General features: G+C 41.2%; 1 protein-coding gene across 17 annotated transcripts in view; it reads right to left on the minus strand.

The window, feature by feature from the left end:
* LINGO2 (leucine rich repeat and Ig domain containing 2) overlaps nucleotides 1-15605 on the minus strand; it is a 1326410-nt gene that overhangs the window by 1227954 nt on the left and 82851 nt on the right. The window contains exon 1 of one of the 17 annotated variants that reach the window (XM_083185648.1): nucleotides 318-334. The exons of the other annotated variants lie outside the window; for them this stretch is intronic. The gene's annotated coding sequence lies outside the window, so the exon portion shown is untranslated. Of the gene's footprint in view, nucleotides 1-317; nucleotides 335-15605 lie in introns of those variants that run through there. 17 annotated transcript variants of the gene reach the window in all.

Below are 15605 nucleotides of genomic sequence, written 5' to 3' on the forward strand. Positions count from 1 at the left end.
CTTGCCTAGGGAGACAGAATTTAATAAATATAAAATGTGTTTCTGTGAGTTTCAGAAGTGAAATCAGTTAATGGGATGCTACATGAGAAATTTAACAAGCTTGTGTGTATATCAAGATACTGCCAAAGGTTATTCAATATATTAACATTTAAAAATATAAGTAAAAATATACTCTAATATACTAGATGAGATGCAAACGAATGCAGATATTAAACTTTAATTATGTGAAGGTCTGTTTCACATGTGTGAACTATGATTCTTTTGTGTTTTGAACAGCTTGCACATAAAGTGGCTCATACTGTACTTACTGTACCTACTTTGATTTCTTCCTCTCCAGGAAATGCCTGGAGAGAAGGAGCAGATGGGTGGTGATGGGGGCGGGAACAGACTAAAACTCTTTTCAGATGAAATTAGCTTGAATACAGTTGAGACCTAAAAAAACACACACATGGTGAAAAGTAATTGGGGAAATCAATCCTCGTTCATAAAGATGTACTGAATACATTTTGCTCATGCAATTTTGATCAGGTAGCCTCATTCCTGTTTATAAAACAACTAGTTTTCAGCCAATCCAAATGACCGAACAGCATTACGGTAATGTCAGCGCTGGGGGCTCTGTGCGTTGGAATGACGCAACACTAGAATTCCCCCCATAGCGGTAAGGAGCAGTGCTAAGCTTTTATTATATAAGATGGTTGTCAGATCAATTCCATGAATTAATCTATAAGGATTCAGAACATAAACAAATATGCGTATTAAATAAATTCCACAGAAAATGACAAAGACTTATTTCTCCTATAAATGGGAGACAAAAATCATGGGTAAATATTCCCAACACCAGATGCATTTTCTATCATAATGAAAACCAACACCAGAAGGATCAGTGCAGGGCTGGTGGATCCATTGGTTGTAAAATACAGTGTATCCTCCAGAGGGCAAAAATGGTTTAAGTTTCACTGAATTATTTATTTGAAATACAGTTTTTTTTTATTTCTATATGCTCTTTTGCAATAATGGATACTAGTGCTTAAGACCATGTCCAATATACAGTATAACAAATAGTGCTATGGCACAATTACCATTCAAAGGCACAATTAACATATACAGTAGGGGGGCAATGAGCCAGATGTATCAAGCTTCAAAAAGTGATACGATGGAGAGTGATAAACAGCCAGCCAATCAGCTCTTACCTACCATGTCACAGGATGGGTTTTTAAAATAACAGGTAGCAGCTGATTGGCTGAAATAGTATCATTCTCCACTTTATCACTTTTTGAAGCTTGATAGATCTGGCCCAATGTTTTAAACACTGGAGAGTGATAAAGTACACAGAGAAAAAAGTAGCAGCCAATCAGTTCCTAACTACCATGTTACAGGCTGTGATTTAAAAATGACAGTTAGGATTTGATTGGTTGGTAGCTCATATCTGTCCACTGTATACCTTTTTAAGTATTGATACAACTGCTCCATATGCACATAAACATGAGTTGGCTGTGCTATTTCTAGACATACAGAAAAAGACAGTTTTATCTACACCGCATTCTGTGCACCATTCACCGAGGCACATGCGCCGAGGCAGAGTGTGCATGCATGTGAGAAGCTCACATGCCCCAATCATGGCAATGGACGCACGAGCACCAGCCAATGGAGACAGGACACTTGGGCGCACCAGCGCTATGGATAATGGTAGCTCCATCTGTATATGGAAGATCAATAAAAGGGGTGCCGGATGACTGACCGGCAGTCAGGATTCCGATGACAGTCATTACACCCACTTCGTAATCCTGACTGCTAAAAGCCCGGCAAACGGGCAGCAGCTATTCTCCCTTGTGGGGGTCCAAAACCCCTATAGAGGGAGAATAGAATAGGTGGTGAGCATAGCGAGCCACTGTGCCTGCAGTGTGGCGAGCGCAGTGAACCTGCAAGCGGCTTCATTGCGCTCCCCCCACTGTCTAAGTCCCCGCAGTGGGGATTCCGACGTCAGGCTAATGACTGACAGAATCCCAACTGTCGGTGTGTTGTACCACACCCAATAAAAGAAAGAGAAGAAGAGTAGATGCATTTTCTATTAATATGATAAACAAGGGCTACATTAAATCTTCTTCAATTACAAGATTATTTCCTACTCCTGATTCTTTACTTTGCCGGGCATAGGTTTAAAGAACCTTTTAAATGAGACCACTAGAATGGTGGACACATCTTTATATTATCCTTAATCCTTATAACCAATGAGATTAGGAATAGCCTCATTGCTGATTGTCAAGACTGTTTCTCAGTATGGGCAGAGAAAGAGAAGCCTATTCATCCTAGTGCTGCTTGTGAAACTGGAATCTAGAAATGCTACATGCAGTACTGTACAGTATTTAGTTTTTTATTCTGTGAAATCAGTCTATGGGAATTTTAACTCATTATCACTGCAGACACATTACCATCAATGTTGTTCCAGAGATAAACTGAAGCTGGCCACCACTGTTTTGTAAATATAAACATAAGGCCTTATTCTAGTTCACTCTTTCTGACAAAATCCTTCTTAGCTGGACAAAACCATGTGCACTGCAGGGGGGAAGATGTAAAATGTGCAGAGAGAATTAGATTTGGGTGAGTTATTTTGTTTCTGTGCAGGGTAAATACTGGCTGCTTTATTTTTACACTGCAATATAGATCTCACTTTGAAGTAAAATCCCACCCAAAACTAATTCTCTCTGCACAAGTAACATCTGACCCCCTGCAGTGCACATGGTTTTGTCCATCTAAGAAGGATTTTGTCAGAAAGAGTGAACTAAAATAAGGCCCCATGTGCACTGCAGGTGGGGCAGATGTTACTTGTGCAGAGAGAGTCAGATTTCGGTGGGGTTTTACTTCAAAGTGAGATCTATATTGCAGTGTAAAAATAAAGCAGCCAGTATTTACCCTGCACAGAAACAAAATAACTCACCCAAATCTAATTATCTCTTTACATTTTACATCTGCCCCCCCCCCCTGCAGTGCCATTGTTTTGTCCATCTAAGAAGGATTTTGTCAGAAAGAGTGAACTAGAATTAGGCCCATAGTTATTAGTGGGTGTTATTCATTTGCTACATTTATGGCAAATTGGAAACAATTTTCAAAAGTATTTGTCAGTGGTGAATCAATATCCCCATCTCTAAACCAGATGGTTGTGCAAAGCAAGCAGTATCTATTCCATTTTTACATTTGCATTTTTACAGTTAGAAGTTTCTTTAGCAGCTTGATTGCTAAATAACACAACACGAGTGTAAAAGCTTCTAATCATTAAAATCACAATACTTTTTTTGTAATTAATAATAGTCTACCTGATTAAAACATAATAATTATCTTTGCCTGCATTTAATTCTTTTATGCTTTTTTCCATTCAATTGCTTTAAATATATACTGCTTCGTAAATAGTAACTGCTTTCCTGGCAGGAATTCTGCATCTACTGCAACACTAATCACATTCTAAATAATGTTTCCCATTAAAACATTATAATTTGCTAAATGTACAGTAAAGAGCTTGCAATAAGCTTGATGGCAGAAGAGTTAAGGAACAGTCGAACCTGTTACGAAAAGTACACAGAACAATAATCTTAAAATCCCCATGAAATATATAAATTGTCTTTCTAATTCTCCAGTACTTCCAAATAAATGCTAAAGTACTTATACAATCTCAAATATGTCTTTCAATATCTCATGAGGGGGACTAGGGGGTTTGATTTATCAAAGGTGCAATCTAAGTATTTTTTGCAGGACCTTCAACTTTTTAATAAAACCCTCCTCCTGGTTATCGACCCACAAGCGGGTATGGGTCCTTAGGTCCACCACTGAAGGTCTACAGTTCTTAGTTTTACACATTAAAAAGGTTGACATGACTTTAGGTTGACAGGTTCATTATGTCAACACAAGCATTAGGTCGACATTGGGAAGGACGACAGTCAGAAGGACGACGCGGTTTTTCACTTTTTTTCTGTCCCGGATGCCTAACAGTCGACAGGGACACCAAAACGAGCACCGCATCCCCTCGTTCTTTGGGCTCGGCACACTATTAAATTAACCTGCCACACTCTAGTGGAGGGTAACGTATGAAATACTGCCTGTCGGCACATGTCGGTTGACAGGTTGACAAAAACTGAGAATAACCAATGTTGAACCTTTGACTGTCGACCGTCACAATGTCGACCTAGTGCTTTTGTCGACCTAATGACCCTGTCGATCTAAAGCCATGTTGACCTTTTTCATGTGTTGAGCTAAGGCCTGTCAACCTTCAGTGGTCAACCTAATGCATGTTGACTTATTGACTGTATACATCACAAGCCATACTTTTTCACAGCCATTTTGCGATGCTGTCATATGCATAGCACAGGGAACTCCAATTAACATGTGCACAGCATCCTCATTGCCTTGTATATACCAGAGCTCCTGCACCACATTACTCTTTCTATGAATATTGCCCCTCATAATTAATTTTCTATATGCCCCCTTTCCTATGCCAGAGCTCCTTGTAACTTTTACAGGCCACTGTCCATGTTGCCTCTTTAAATTCTACAGTGACTTATGAACCAGATCCTTCATCCACATCTGGTCTTCAGTACATAAAATACAGAATATATCTTAAGTGGTGCTAAAATAAAACAAAGACTTAAGAGCAATTTTAGAAGTCTGCAGTCCTTTAGAAAATAATCGGTACTTATATGTTAGATAGATATATATATATATATATATATATATATATATAGTTGCCCACTATAGTTAATACGCTCATACCCCCAATATCCATGTCGGCATCATAGGCGAATCTAGAATTATGCTAATGGGTGGTCCCAGATCCAAACACAAAAATAGGGTTACCTTTGCGCGGCAAAAAGGGGGTGTGGCCTCATGTGAAGGAGGCGTGGTCTCATGTGAAGGAGGCGTGGCATCACAAAAAGGGGTGTGGTATTACACTTTACACCATACACAGTAATGCCCATTACACATTTTAGCATACTCCGTAATACCCATTACACATAAAGCCACACGCCGTAATGCCAATTACACATAAGGCCACACACCATAATGCCCATTACATACTATATAACAAACCGTAATGCCCATTACATATTTGCCACATAAGTGCTGCTTACCTATCTGCTCATTGCTAGGGGGTTCTTGCTTGATGGCACCATAGTACCCATTACACATGCCGCACACCATAGTACCCATTACACATGATGCCGCACACCATAGTACCCATTACACATGATGCCGCACACCATAGTACCCATTACACATGATGCCGCGCACCATAGTACCCATTACACATGACGCTGAACACATAATGTCCCTTACACATAATGCTGCACACATAATGCCACTTACACACGATGCTGCACACCGTAATGCCCCTTACACATTAAGCCACACATTATGCGTAATGCCCCCACATACCGCCACTTGTAGCGTCCCTTAAGCAATGCCCCCAAAAGTGCCACTTACTGTAAATTTTTATATGAGCCTTCGCTGCTGCTGCAGGGAGAGATGGAGAGCGGTGCACTTGCTTCTATGGGGAGAGGAGCAGAGCGCAGCGCAGAGCACGCTCCCACTCCCCTCCTGGTGTCCCCTCTAGCAGAGTGGACATTTGGAATATTGTGCGCGCTGTTGTTGTGCGTGACGTCGGGGGAGCACGCCGGGCGCCGGAACCACATGATTAAGGGGGGGGGGGCTGGGTTGAAAGCGGGAGAAGAATTGGAGTGGAAGCTGCAGGGGTGACAGTCATTGACAGCTGGGCAGAGAGCAGGGGGCTGCCCGGCTGTATTCAGAGCACTGCAGGTCACGGCTGTTTGAAATAATACCCCTTTCACAACAGAAAATGCAGGGATTTACCAGGGAATATGGTCCCAGGATCATGCAGGGACATTCCCAGGCTGACCCCTTATACACCAGCCTAGTCCCTGCATTTTCTGGTGTGAGGGGGAGAGACAACCACTCCCCTCTCCCTACCCCCCTTTAACCAACCAGCTATATCTTCGGAACCAACTGACCCATTTACATGAGACCAGTATCATATTGAAGAACTTTTGAGTTGGCTTCGAATGATTTTGGTCCCGTGAAACTGGGCTGTTTGGTTCCAGAGAAATCTGCCCTCAAAGAACATAAACAGTCATGAAATTACATTTAAGAAATGAAAAAAAAAAAAGGTTTAACCTCAATATCCCTGGAAACAATTAACCCATATGGATCCAGCCTGGTATCAGATTGAAGGCCCAGCGATTTGTGTTTGACTGAGATCAACCTCGAGCTTCAGTGATGCCGAAGGGGGAACTGGCAGCTGTTGAACTGGGTGGGGGTCGGAATTAGCGAGACCCATGTTATCCTATAGGGAAAACGTTCCAGCTTTGCCTGTCCATATCTCAGGTTCCCAGGGGGCTAGAGACACGGGGCTGGGCTCGTTGGAAAGCTCCATCCCTCAGCTACAAAATGGGCTAATGGGTGGTCCTGTGCACCCCCGGACCACCCCCTAGATTCGCCTATGGTCGGCATGGAGTTGATTTTATATAGTGTGGCAAGCGCAGCGAGCTACCGAGCCCAAAGTGTGGCAAGCGCAGCGAGCTACCGAGCCCAAAGTGTGGCAAGCGTAGCGAGCCCCGCGAGGGGATGCGGAAAACTAAGCAAATAGCTTAGTGGACGCCCAATTAACATATAAATACCAAATAATCCCCCAAAAAACAATAAAATATTAAACGGTGCTAAAACCTCAGACTATTAGAGTAAATAATGGCAATGAAAGATGAAACAATCAATACTTAGATTTAATGAAATAAAATGTAGCAATTACAGTACCTTCTTCTGTCTTAAGTCTAGCAGACAGTACTCTATGTCAGTGGTAGCCAACCCTAGCCCTCGAGAGCTACCAACAGTTCACATTTTCCCGACAACCTAGCTGCTGCACAGCTGCACTCATTAATCACTGACACATTTTAAAAGATCCACAGATGGAGCTAATTAGCTCACTTGTGATTCTGTGAGGAGACCTGCAAAACATGCACTGTTGGTAGCTCTCGAGGACTAGGGTTGGCTACCCCAGTTCTATGTTATACTTTTCTGTTATTACTGTGGCCCTAGTATATCATGATTTTGTAGATGAAGATAACTTTGATGCCAGTATTTCTGTTTATGTCTTGGAATTATCTTCACTCCTTTGATATGTCTCCACACTTTGCTGCCATGGTATTTCCTTGGACTATGTGTTATATGCTGTTTCTGATACTGATTGATAGAAAAAGCTTTCAAACTAATCAAAAAGTCTAGCAGACATATTGCTAAAACTTTCTCCCAATTACAAAAGTGACCAGTCCAGAAACATACGGTACTGTAACTAGAGAATACTCCTGTCATTCTAAGTAACTCATCATCACACTGTAGTCACTAAATCCCCACTGATTGAGTAACAAGAGAAGGCAGGTAAATATGTGCACTAAGGGGACAGGCGTAGGCTGGCAGAAGGGTGGGTAGATTGTGCCACCTGGGAGCCTCTGGACTCGAGAGATGTCGTAGTTTCCAGTGGAATCCTGTATGTACAAAAATTCTAAAAAGCCATTTCAGCATGCCATTAGTCATGGATGCAAATAGGAAAAAATGTTTAGCTGTGTGTGTGTGCATATCTATTTATCTACAGTATCTATCATCTATCTATCTATCTATCTATCTATCTATCTATCTATCATTTATCTCCTCTTCTCAAAATCACTTTTATTTTATTTAACTAATTTATCTTGAGTTTCTCATTTCTCATCCGCTCCAAAATGCTACTCTGTCCCACTCTAGCACTGATTTTTCACCTTCTTCTAGGCTCTTGCCCACCATCCTCTTTCCTCTTAGCACCCACCTAGGGTAGCTAACACACCAAGGAGGTGCTATCTGTCTATGTAAAGTATATATACTTTACGTATATGTGCTCATTTTTACATTATTGAAGAAAACATGTTAACATTCTTACATGAAACAACTTATACTTTAAGTTTAAAGTATACACTTTATGATTTAAGCAGCTAATAATGGTTTTACTGCCAATTGTCCAGAGAGTAATTTATCTTCAGTGATGCTGAAAGTATCTGCTGGCTCCCTCCACCCTCCCCAATTTGATTGACAGTTCACCATTTTAGGAAATCAAACTACTGTACTGTTATTATAGCACATTTTCAGCTTATGTCACTGAAGCTTTCATAGTAGAATGATGTACTAATTTGACATTTAATGAGTAAACTAGTGACAGCAAAATATACTGTAGCTTTCACGTTTCAATTATCAAAATCTAAAATTACTAAGACATAATGTTACAGTTCTATTTCTCCGTGCAACAAGTCATTGCAAATGTCAAAGATTCTTACATACAGTATATACATGTCTCAAGCAGTGCACTAGTCTGGGCATATGATACATACTGTTTGTGACATTAAACTATTTATAAATACTAGTAAAACACGATGTACAAATTTTACTAGGTGGAATTATCAGTTCAATTTGAAGCTTGGGATCATATTAGCAGCTTATGAGAACATGTGCAATGTCAGGAATGAAATAAGAACATGATGTACAGTATGTATTTTGATCTCCTTGATAGAAGACATACTGTACAGTATCAAGAATATATTTTTTTTCCCTTACAGGCACAATGTACACATCTTCTTCCAGATGAATAGAACTTTATGCAGTAGTCATCACATTACTACTATTTAGAATCTATGGGTGCAATGGAATAAATAATAACTCACACCACTGGTAAATTTTCAACAACTGTAAGTTACCATGGGTTCAACAGTAACCCTATAAAACATTTTTACATCTCATTGGCCTGTTCTATGTGAGGGGGGGAGCGTCAAGCTATGTACGTCCACAGTATTACTTTCACAGCGATAATGCATTATAACACCAACAGGATTATGGACAATAATCGTAGAGTAGCAGCACCGTCAGAATCAGCATAGTGTTCGCATGCCCAGCGTAGTCAGCATATCTTTCAGATTCGAGGTAGTGTTCCTGCGGCCAGCGTAGTCAGCATCCCTGTCAGCGTGCAAAACTCTCGGCGCAGAAAACGCTTTCCAGCTTATTCTTTATGCCTTAACTCTGCTCCCACAGACTGACAAAGCAGACGACGACACAGATGCAGATACAACTGCATGCACTTCTACTGCAGTTTCTATGAATGCAGAATCAGAAGAATAACTTTTTTATTATTTTCTTTGGTCTTTATAATTTGATATTATTATACTTTGTTAAGTTGATTTTTTATCATTTATCATTAACTAAAATCCAGTTAACAGTTAACACTTGTCGCCATTACTGTCTCAGATGTATGATATGGCTGAAAACCACCCACTATCCTCACCAGCCCGAAAGCGTGACGAGCGGACTTGTTCATACCCCCATTATCCACGTCAGCATGGAGTTGATTTTATAAAGTGTTGCGAGCGCAGCGAGCCATTGAGCTGAAGCATGGTGAGCGCAGCGTGCCCCGTGAGGGGACGTGTATTACTTCACATGTATTCTGCAACCGCTTGCCACGCTTCGGGCTCGGTGGCTGGCTGCGCTTGCAACTTTATAAAATCAACTCCACGCCAATGTGGATAGTGCGGGTATGAACAAGTCCGGAGGTTTGAAATGGAAGCATTTGCCAAATTAATCCAAAATCGATGGCCAATAAGTGAAAAGTGGTATCCTTTCTCAGTACTAAGTACTTAAACACACTTAAATACACCAGGTATAATTTCCTGTACACCCTTCTGCTTATTGGGAATAAGTACAAAAACTTGGTATAAATTTGCATGCCGCAGGGTGGCGGGGAACGGCGGCAGGCAGGGAGATGAAAGCCTCCCTGCCTGCACCAGAGGCTGCGTGTGGGGGGGGGGGGGGGGTAGGAGGACTCCCGAGGACACAGGCAGCACCAGCTGCTACGCTGACAATGCTAAGCAGCCATTGGCAGGCATGCTACGCTGACTACGCTACGGTGACAATGTAGCTTAACCTACACTGACAACGTAGCTTAGCCTATGCTGAAAACATAGCATAGCCAGGCGCCGTGCTATTACACAAGTACCAAGATGTCAATATGCCTTAATAAACACTGATCCAATTATTTGTCAAATGCAATCATTTCAAATGTTGTTACAAAATGTCATCAATAAATCATTATCTTTGCTTTGAGAATGATCTACCAAAGACTATATTGTGAACCTTTTTTTTTAGGTTGGCCACCTCCTGATTGTGATGGGATATTATGATGGGATACAGCGTGATTGGGGCATTTGGAAAAACTGTAATATTATATTATGCATTATAACATAAATGGGTAAATGTATGGGCATATGATACATTTTACTAGGTGAACTTATCAGTTAATTTTGAAGTTTGGGATCATTTTAGCTTTGTATCTTCCTCCTCTGAGCATGTCTCTGGTGCTGGTAACAAGCGATCAAGAGGACATAAATATGGAAGGAGAAGTGGCAATGTCCATGTTTTTACCCTAGTAAACCGGTCCCTATGTGAAAAACTGGCACACCAATTAAAAGAGGAGGTGATGGTGGTTTAATGAGTAAGGCAAAAAGACCTCTCATATGTCTAATGTTTTCTGTTTTATTTCAAATTCCATAGAGGGCAGAACAGGTGGACCACTGCTCCCCTTCATGGCCATTACACTGTGCTTCATATCAGTCATACTGTACCGACATCAGTTGTAAGATGGCTGGTGGAAACATGGCCAATCGTTGAGGTGTGTAGTGTGATTAGATTTCTGCAACTATGAAAGCAGCTGAAATTCATTGCCAACTTGTCAAGGCATATGGTGATAATGGTATGTCACAGAAACATGTTTGGGTTTGGTGCACTGCATTTGTGGACCAAACTCAACCCAGACAACTTAGTTTGTGATGAATTTCTGCTGATGTGTCCCCTAAATGCAGAAATCTGATCACACTATTCACCTTAATGTTTGAACATGTTTTTACCAGCTGAGTTCTTTTGAAGATGGGATGTTGCCCATAGCAACCAATCAGATTCTACATCTTATTTATTTAGCACCTTCTAGAAGATAATAGATACAATCTGATTGGTTGCTATGAGAAACATCCATCTTCAATAGAACTCCCGTTTAAGTAAGGTTACCCCTGTGACTGATATGATGACAGTGGCGGATTCAGGGGGGGGGCACCCGGGCACGTGCCCCCCTGTCATTTATTTTGTAGCTGAGGACCAGGGCTTTCCAACGAGCCCAGCCCCGTGTCTCTAGCCCCCCGGGAACCGGAGATATCGCCTGGCAAACCTGTAACGTTTTTCCCCATAGGATAATATGGGACCCGTCAATTCCGACCCCCACCCGGTTCCGACGGCTGACAGTTCCCGCCCTGGCATCACAGAAGCTTGAGGTTGATTTCATTCAATTCCAAATCGCTAGGCCTTCAATATGATACCAGGATGGTCCAAATCGGTCAATCAGTTCCAGAGATATTGCGTGTAAACCGATTTTTTTATTTTTTAAATGTAATTTCATGGCTGTTCATGTTCTTTGAGGGCAGATTACTCTGGAACCAAACGTTCCAGTTTCACTGGACCAAAATCATTCAAAGCCCACTCAAAAGTTCTTCAATATAATACTTGTCTCATGTAAATGGGTCAGTTGGTTCCGAAGATATAGCCGGTTAAATGAGATAACTGGTTAAAGGGGGGAGGGGTGGTTTTCTCTACCCCTCACACCAGAAAATGCAGGGACTAGGCTGGTGTAAAAGGGGCCAACCTGGGAATGCATTTTCTGGTGTGAAATGGGTATTATTTCAAATAGCCGGGACCTGCAGTGCTCTGAATACAGCCAGGCTCTGCCACTGTCAGTGGCCATCACTTCTGCCTGGCGGCTGTCCCCCATTTACCACGAGCATGTATTCCCCCTTGGCAATGAGCATGTAATCCCACATGGCAATGAGCATGGAACCTCTGGCAATGAGCATAGAACCCTTGGCAATGAGCATGTAGAGAAGCAGCACTTATGTAGCATAATTTTTAATAGGCATTATGGTGTTTGGCATAACACATAATGGACATAATGGCGTGTAACTTAACATGTAATGGACATTATGGTGTAAATGTTTAATGCAAGCCTTTGGTGGACAATGTCCCTGTTTATGAAGTGTATTGTGAATTTTGGCTTAATCTGTGTGGCATTATGTGAATTCTGGCTCAATCCATGTGGCATTATGTGAATTTTGTCTCAATCCGTGTGGCATTATGTGAATTTTGGCTTAATCCATGTGGCATTATGGGAATTTTGGCTCAATCCATGTGGCATTATGGGAATTTTGGCTCAATCCATGTGGCATTATGGGAATTTTCCCCCAATCCGTGTGGCATTATGGGAATTTTCCCCCAATCTGTGTGGCATTATGTGAATTTTGGCTCAATCCATGTGTCATTATGTGAATTTTGGCTCAATCCGCGCACACAACTACATCCTTCACTTTTGTCACCATGGTGGGCCTGCGTACTTTAAATGCCAGGGCCTATTTTTAATTCCATTCCCACCCTCTCCTGCCGCTCTCTTAGCATGTACACTGACACCACTAACACCGCCCCTCCCCCACCCAAACCCTTTTTTATCATGGTGCCCCCCCTGTCATTTTATCCTGGATCCGCCCCTGTATGATGACAAGGGCAATATGGCCGTTAAGGGCTGATTGCCTGGTACTTGACCTGCATCCAAGGATTAGTAAATAGCTTTTCTAGTCTAATATCTATAATTCTGTGTTTATTTTGATCAAACAATGGCTAATAGACAATAAAAATGTAGTTACAATGGTTTTGCAGCAACTTTTTTTATGCAAACATGTTCTTTGCTGTAGCTACAGTATCAGGGAAATAAATACACTCCAATGCTCTGTATGCAATTAAATATAATTTCCACAAGTTAAACAAGTTAGTATGACAATTTAGTTACTTTTAAGGTGAAGAATCACAACAAATGTTTACAGGTTGCTACTTTGTGTTGGTGTAAACAAAAAAGGGGTGTGGTCATCATGCATCACAGTTGCACGACCAGCACTTTTAGCGTGGTGGACCAGCTCCCTATTTTCCTACTCTCATAAGTGCATTTTGTAGGTGATGTATATGGATAAGAATATTTTGATACTGTCTGGCTCCCAATTCAAGACTGTTGGGAGTATGCACAACTATTTAAATGTTTAGAAGTTTTTAGAAGTTCTCTCAGAGCTGTAGTCTTTATGGGGTGATTTTCTGTCTCTCATTTTGCTATATTGTGCAAATTTGCAAGCTCAGAGACTCATGGAACAGATGCTGCTCAGTTATATAGTAACACTGAGTACAAGAATGTGAATGTTGAAACGCTGGGTGTTTTATGAATACTCAAGCACCTGATGCTCTCATCATTTAATTATGGTATCCACCAGAGAGCAGAGGCAATCACTGATTAGATAATTAAGGTATTGCATTACTAGAATATTAAGGGTTCTATTTATTAAATACTGTGAAGTCCTATCTATCAAGGGGTTAACATTAATGATAGCACTACATATCTCTCTCTCTCTCTCTCTCAGTATATATATATATACACACACACACACACACACACACACACACACACATATAAGCATAAATACTTTATATATACACACAAGGGTGAGTAAAAATTATCTATTAAAATGTATTACATTCATTTTCAATAGTCTCCCTGCTTTTCAATACACTTTGTCTATTTGTAAACAAGCTTTCTTATTCCCTCATAAAAAAGTGAGTGATAAACAGAAAGCCAATCATGTTCTGTCTGATATTTTACAAACACAGTTTGTGACATGGCAGGTAGGAGATGATTGGCTGAAGATTAGTGCATCTGGCCCGATATCAGACGTGGACATGCATCTGGCTCCTTCTTTATGGCTGACACTTTATTTAAATTTCTACTTCTTCACAAATAAATGCTTTCTCCATACTGAGGACAGTCTTTGATAAATTCTGAAACCAGACACACCCTCATATCACAAAAATGAACCACAGCATGCTGCTCTTCTTTCCTAAATATCACAAGCAGGGCAGCAATTTTACTTGCATTTCAAGCACAAATGAACTGACATAACACATTCAAACTTGCACAACAGTGACTGGGAAGACAATAACCTAGTATGAAAAGCGTTTATAAGACATAACATAATTGGAGTGTGGATCATTTTTGACTCATATGTATGTATATATATATATATATATATATATATATATATATATATATATAAGCACGATTGTATTCAGCACTCAGACTGGATTACAACATTCATAGAAAGGAATACAAAACCACAGGTTCTGATGTCGACGTTTCGGACCTTGAAGTCCTTTATCAAGACACAATGCACACAATACAAAAAACACTTACATATATAGGAGTGATCAATCACCTACGTGACACCCCATCCCCCGCATGTTGCTTACCCGGTGGCCGAATGACGTCATAGGAGCGCCGGGGCGCCGACAGTAACGAGCCTCCCGGGGGCGTGTGCAAAAAAAGCAGTTAAGTGAAGCCGTCACCATGGTGATACATAAACAACTGTGGGATAAATTTAAAAACAATTTCGGTGATTACTGGCATGGTAAATATCACAATAATGGCAACACATAAACAAGTGTGCCAACTAAGCAAAAAATATATATGCGATCAATCCTAAATGCAACAAACTTTTGGTCCTCACGTATACAAGGAATGTCGGATCAAGCAAATGCAGCCGGCATATAAATGGTGCTGGAATATCATGGGAATGCTTTGTACATAAAATATGCCAGAATAATGTACAAGTAAAGTTAAGCTGGTAAATGATGGTAACTCATGAGGATCCTGAGATAAGCGTATCAATGTGCGTGTAGAATTAAAGAAAACTGGTGTATGATAGTTGCTCATTGAGACCAAGAGGACTGACTGTCTGCAGTCTGTGAATCCATCTCGCTTCTAGTTGTAGAAGGGCTCGTCCCCTGTCACCACTTCTCCTGCTGGGGGGGATGCAATCAATCATTTTATAACGTAAAGTGGGAAGCGGGTGTTGGTGTGCTTTGAAATGCCGGGCTACCGGTTGATCAGAGCCTTTACCTTCCAATGCTGCTCTAATACTGCATCGGTGCATTGCTATCCGCTCTTTGAATTGGCGGATAGTCTTACCTATATATAATAAACCGCACGGGCACTTGATATATTATACCACGTATTTGCAGGTACAGGTGAGGGCATGTTTTATGGGAATCTTCTCCCCTGTGCGGGGGTGGAAGAAATGATCTCCAATTTCTAGATTGGCACAGGTGGTGCAACCAAGGCATTTAAAGTTGCCTTTCTTGCGCGTGAGGAAATGTGTCTGGGCGGGTGGTACATGATTGGAGATATCATTGTGGACAACTAGGTCCTTGATATTGCTGCCTCGTCTAAATGAGGGTAGGATGGTGCTAGATTTGATGGCTGGTAAAGACGTGTCACTGGTCAAGAGTGGCCACATCCGTTTAGCTGCATGCATGATGGGGTCACTGGCATTGGTGTACTTTTGAGTCCACACAATTTTGTCAGGCATTTTCTTGCTGCCCGTGCACTCCAGAATTGTCATCCTGTC

This window comes from Crinia signifera, chromosome 1, assembly GCF_055691185.1.
Source record: "Crinia signifera chromosome 1, ASM5569118v1, whole genome shotgun sequence".
NCBI classification, from domain to species: domain Eukaryota; kingdom Metazoa; phylum Chordata; class Amphibia; order Anura; family Myobatrachidae; genus Crinia; species Crinia signifera.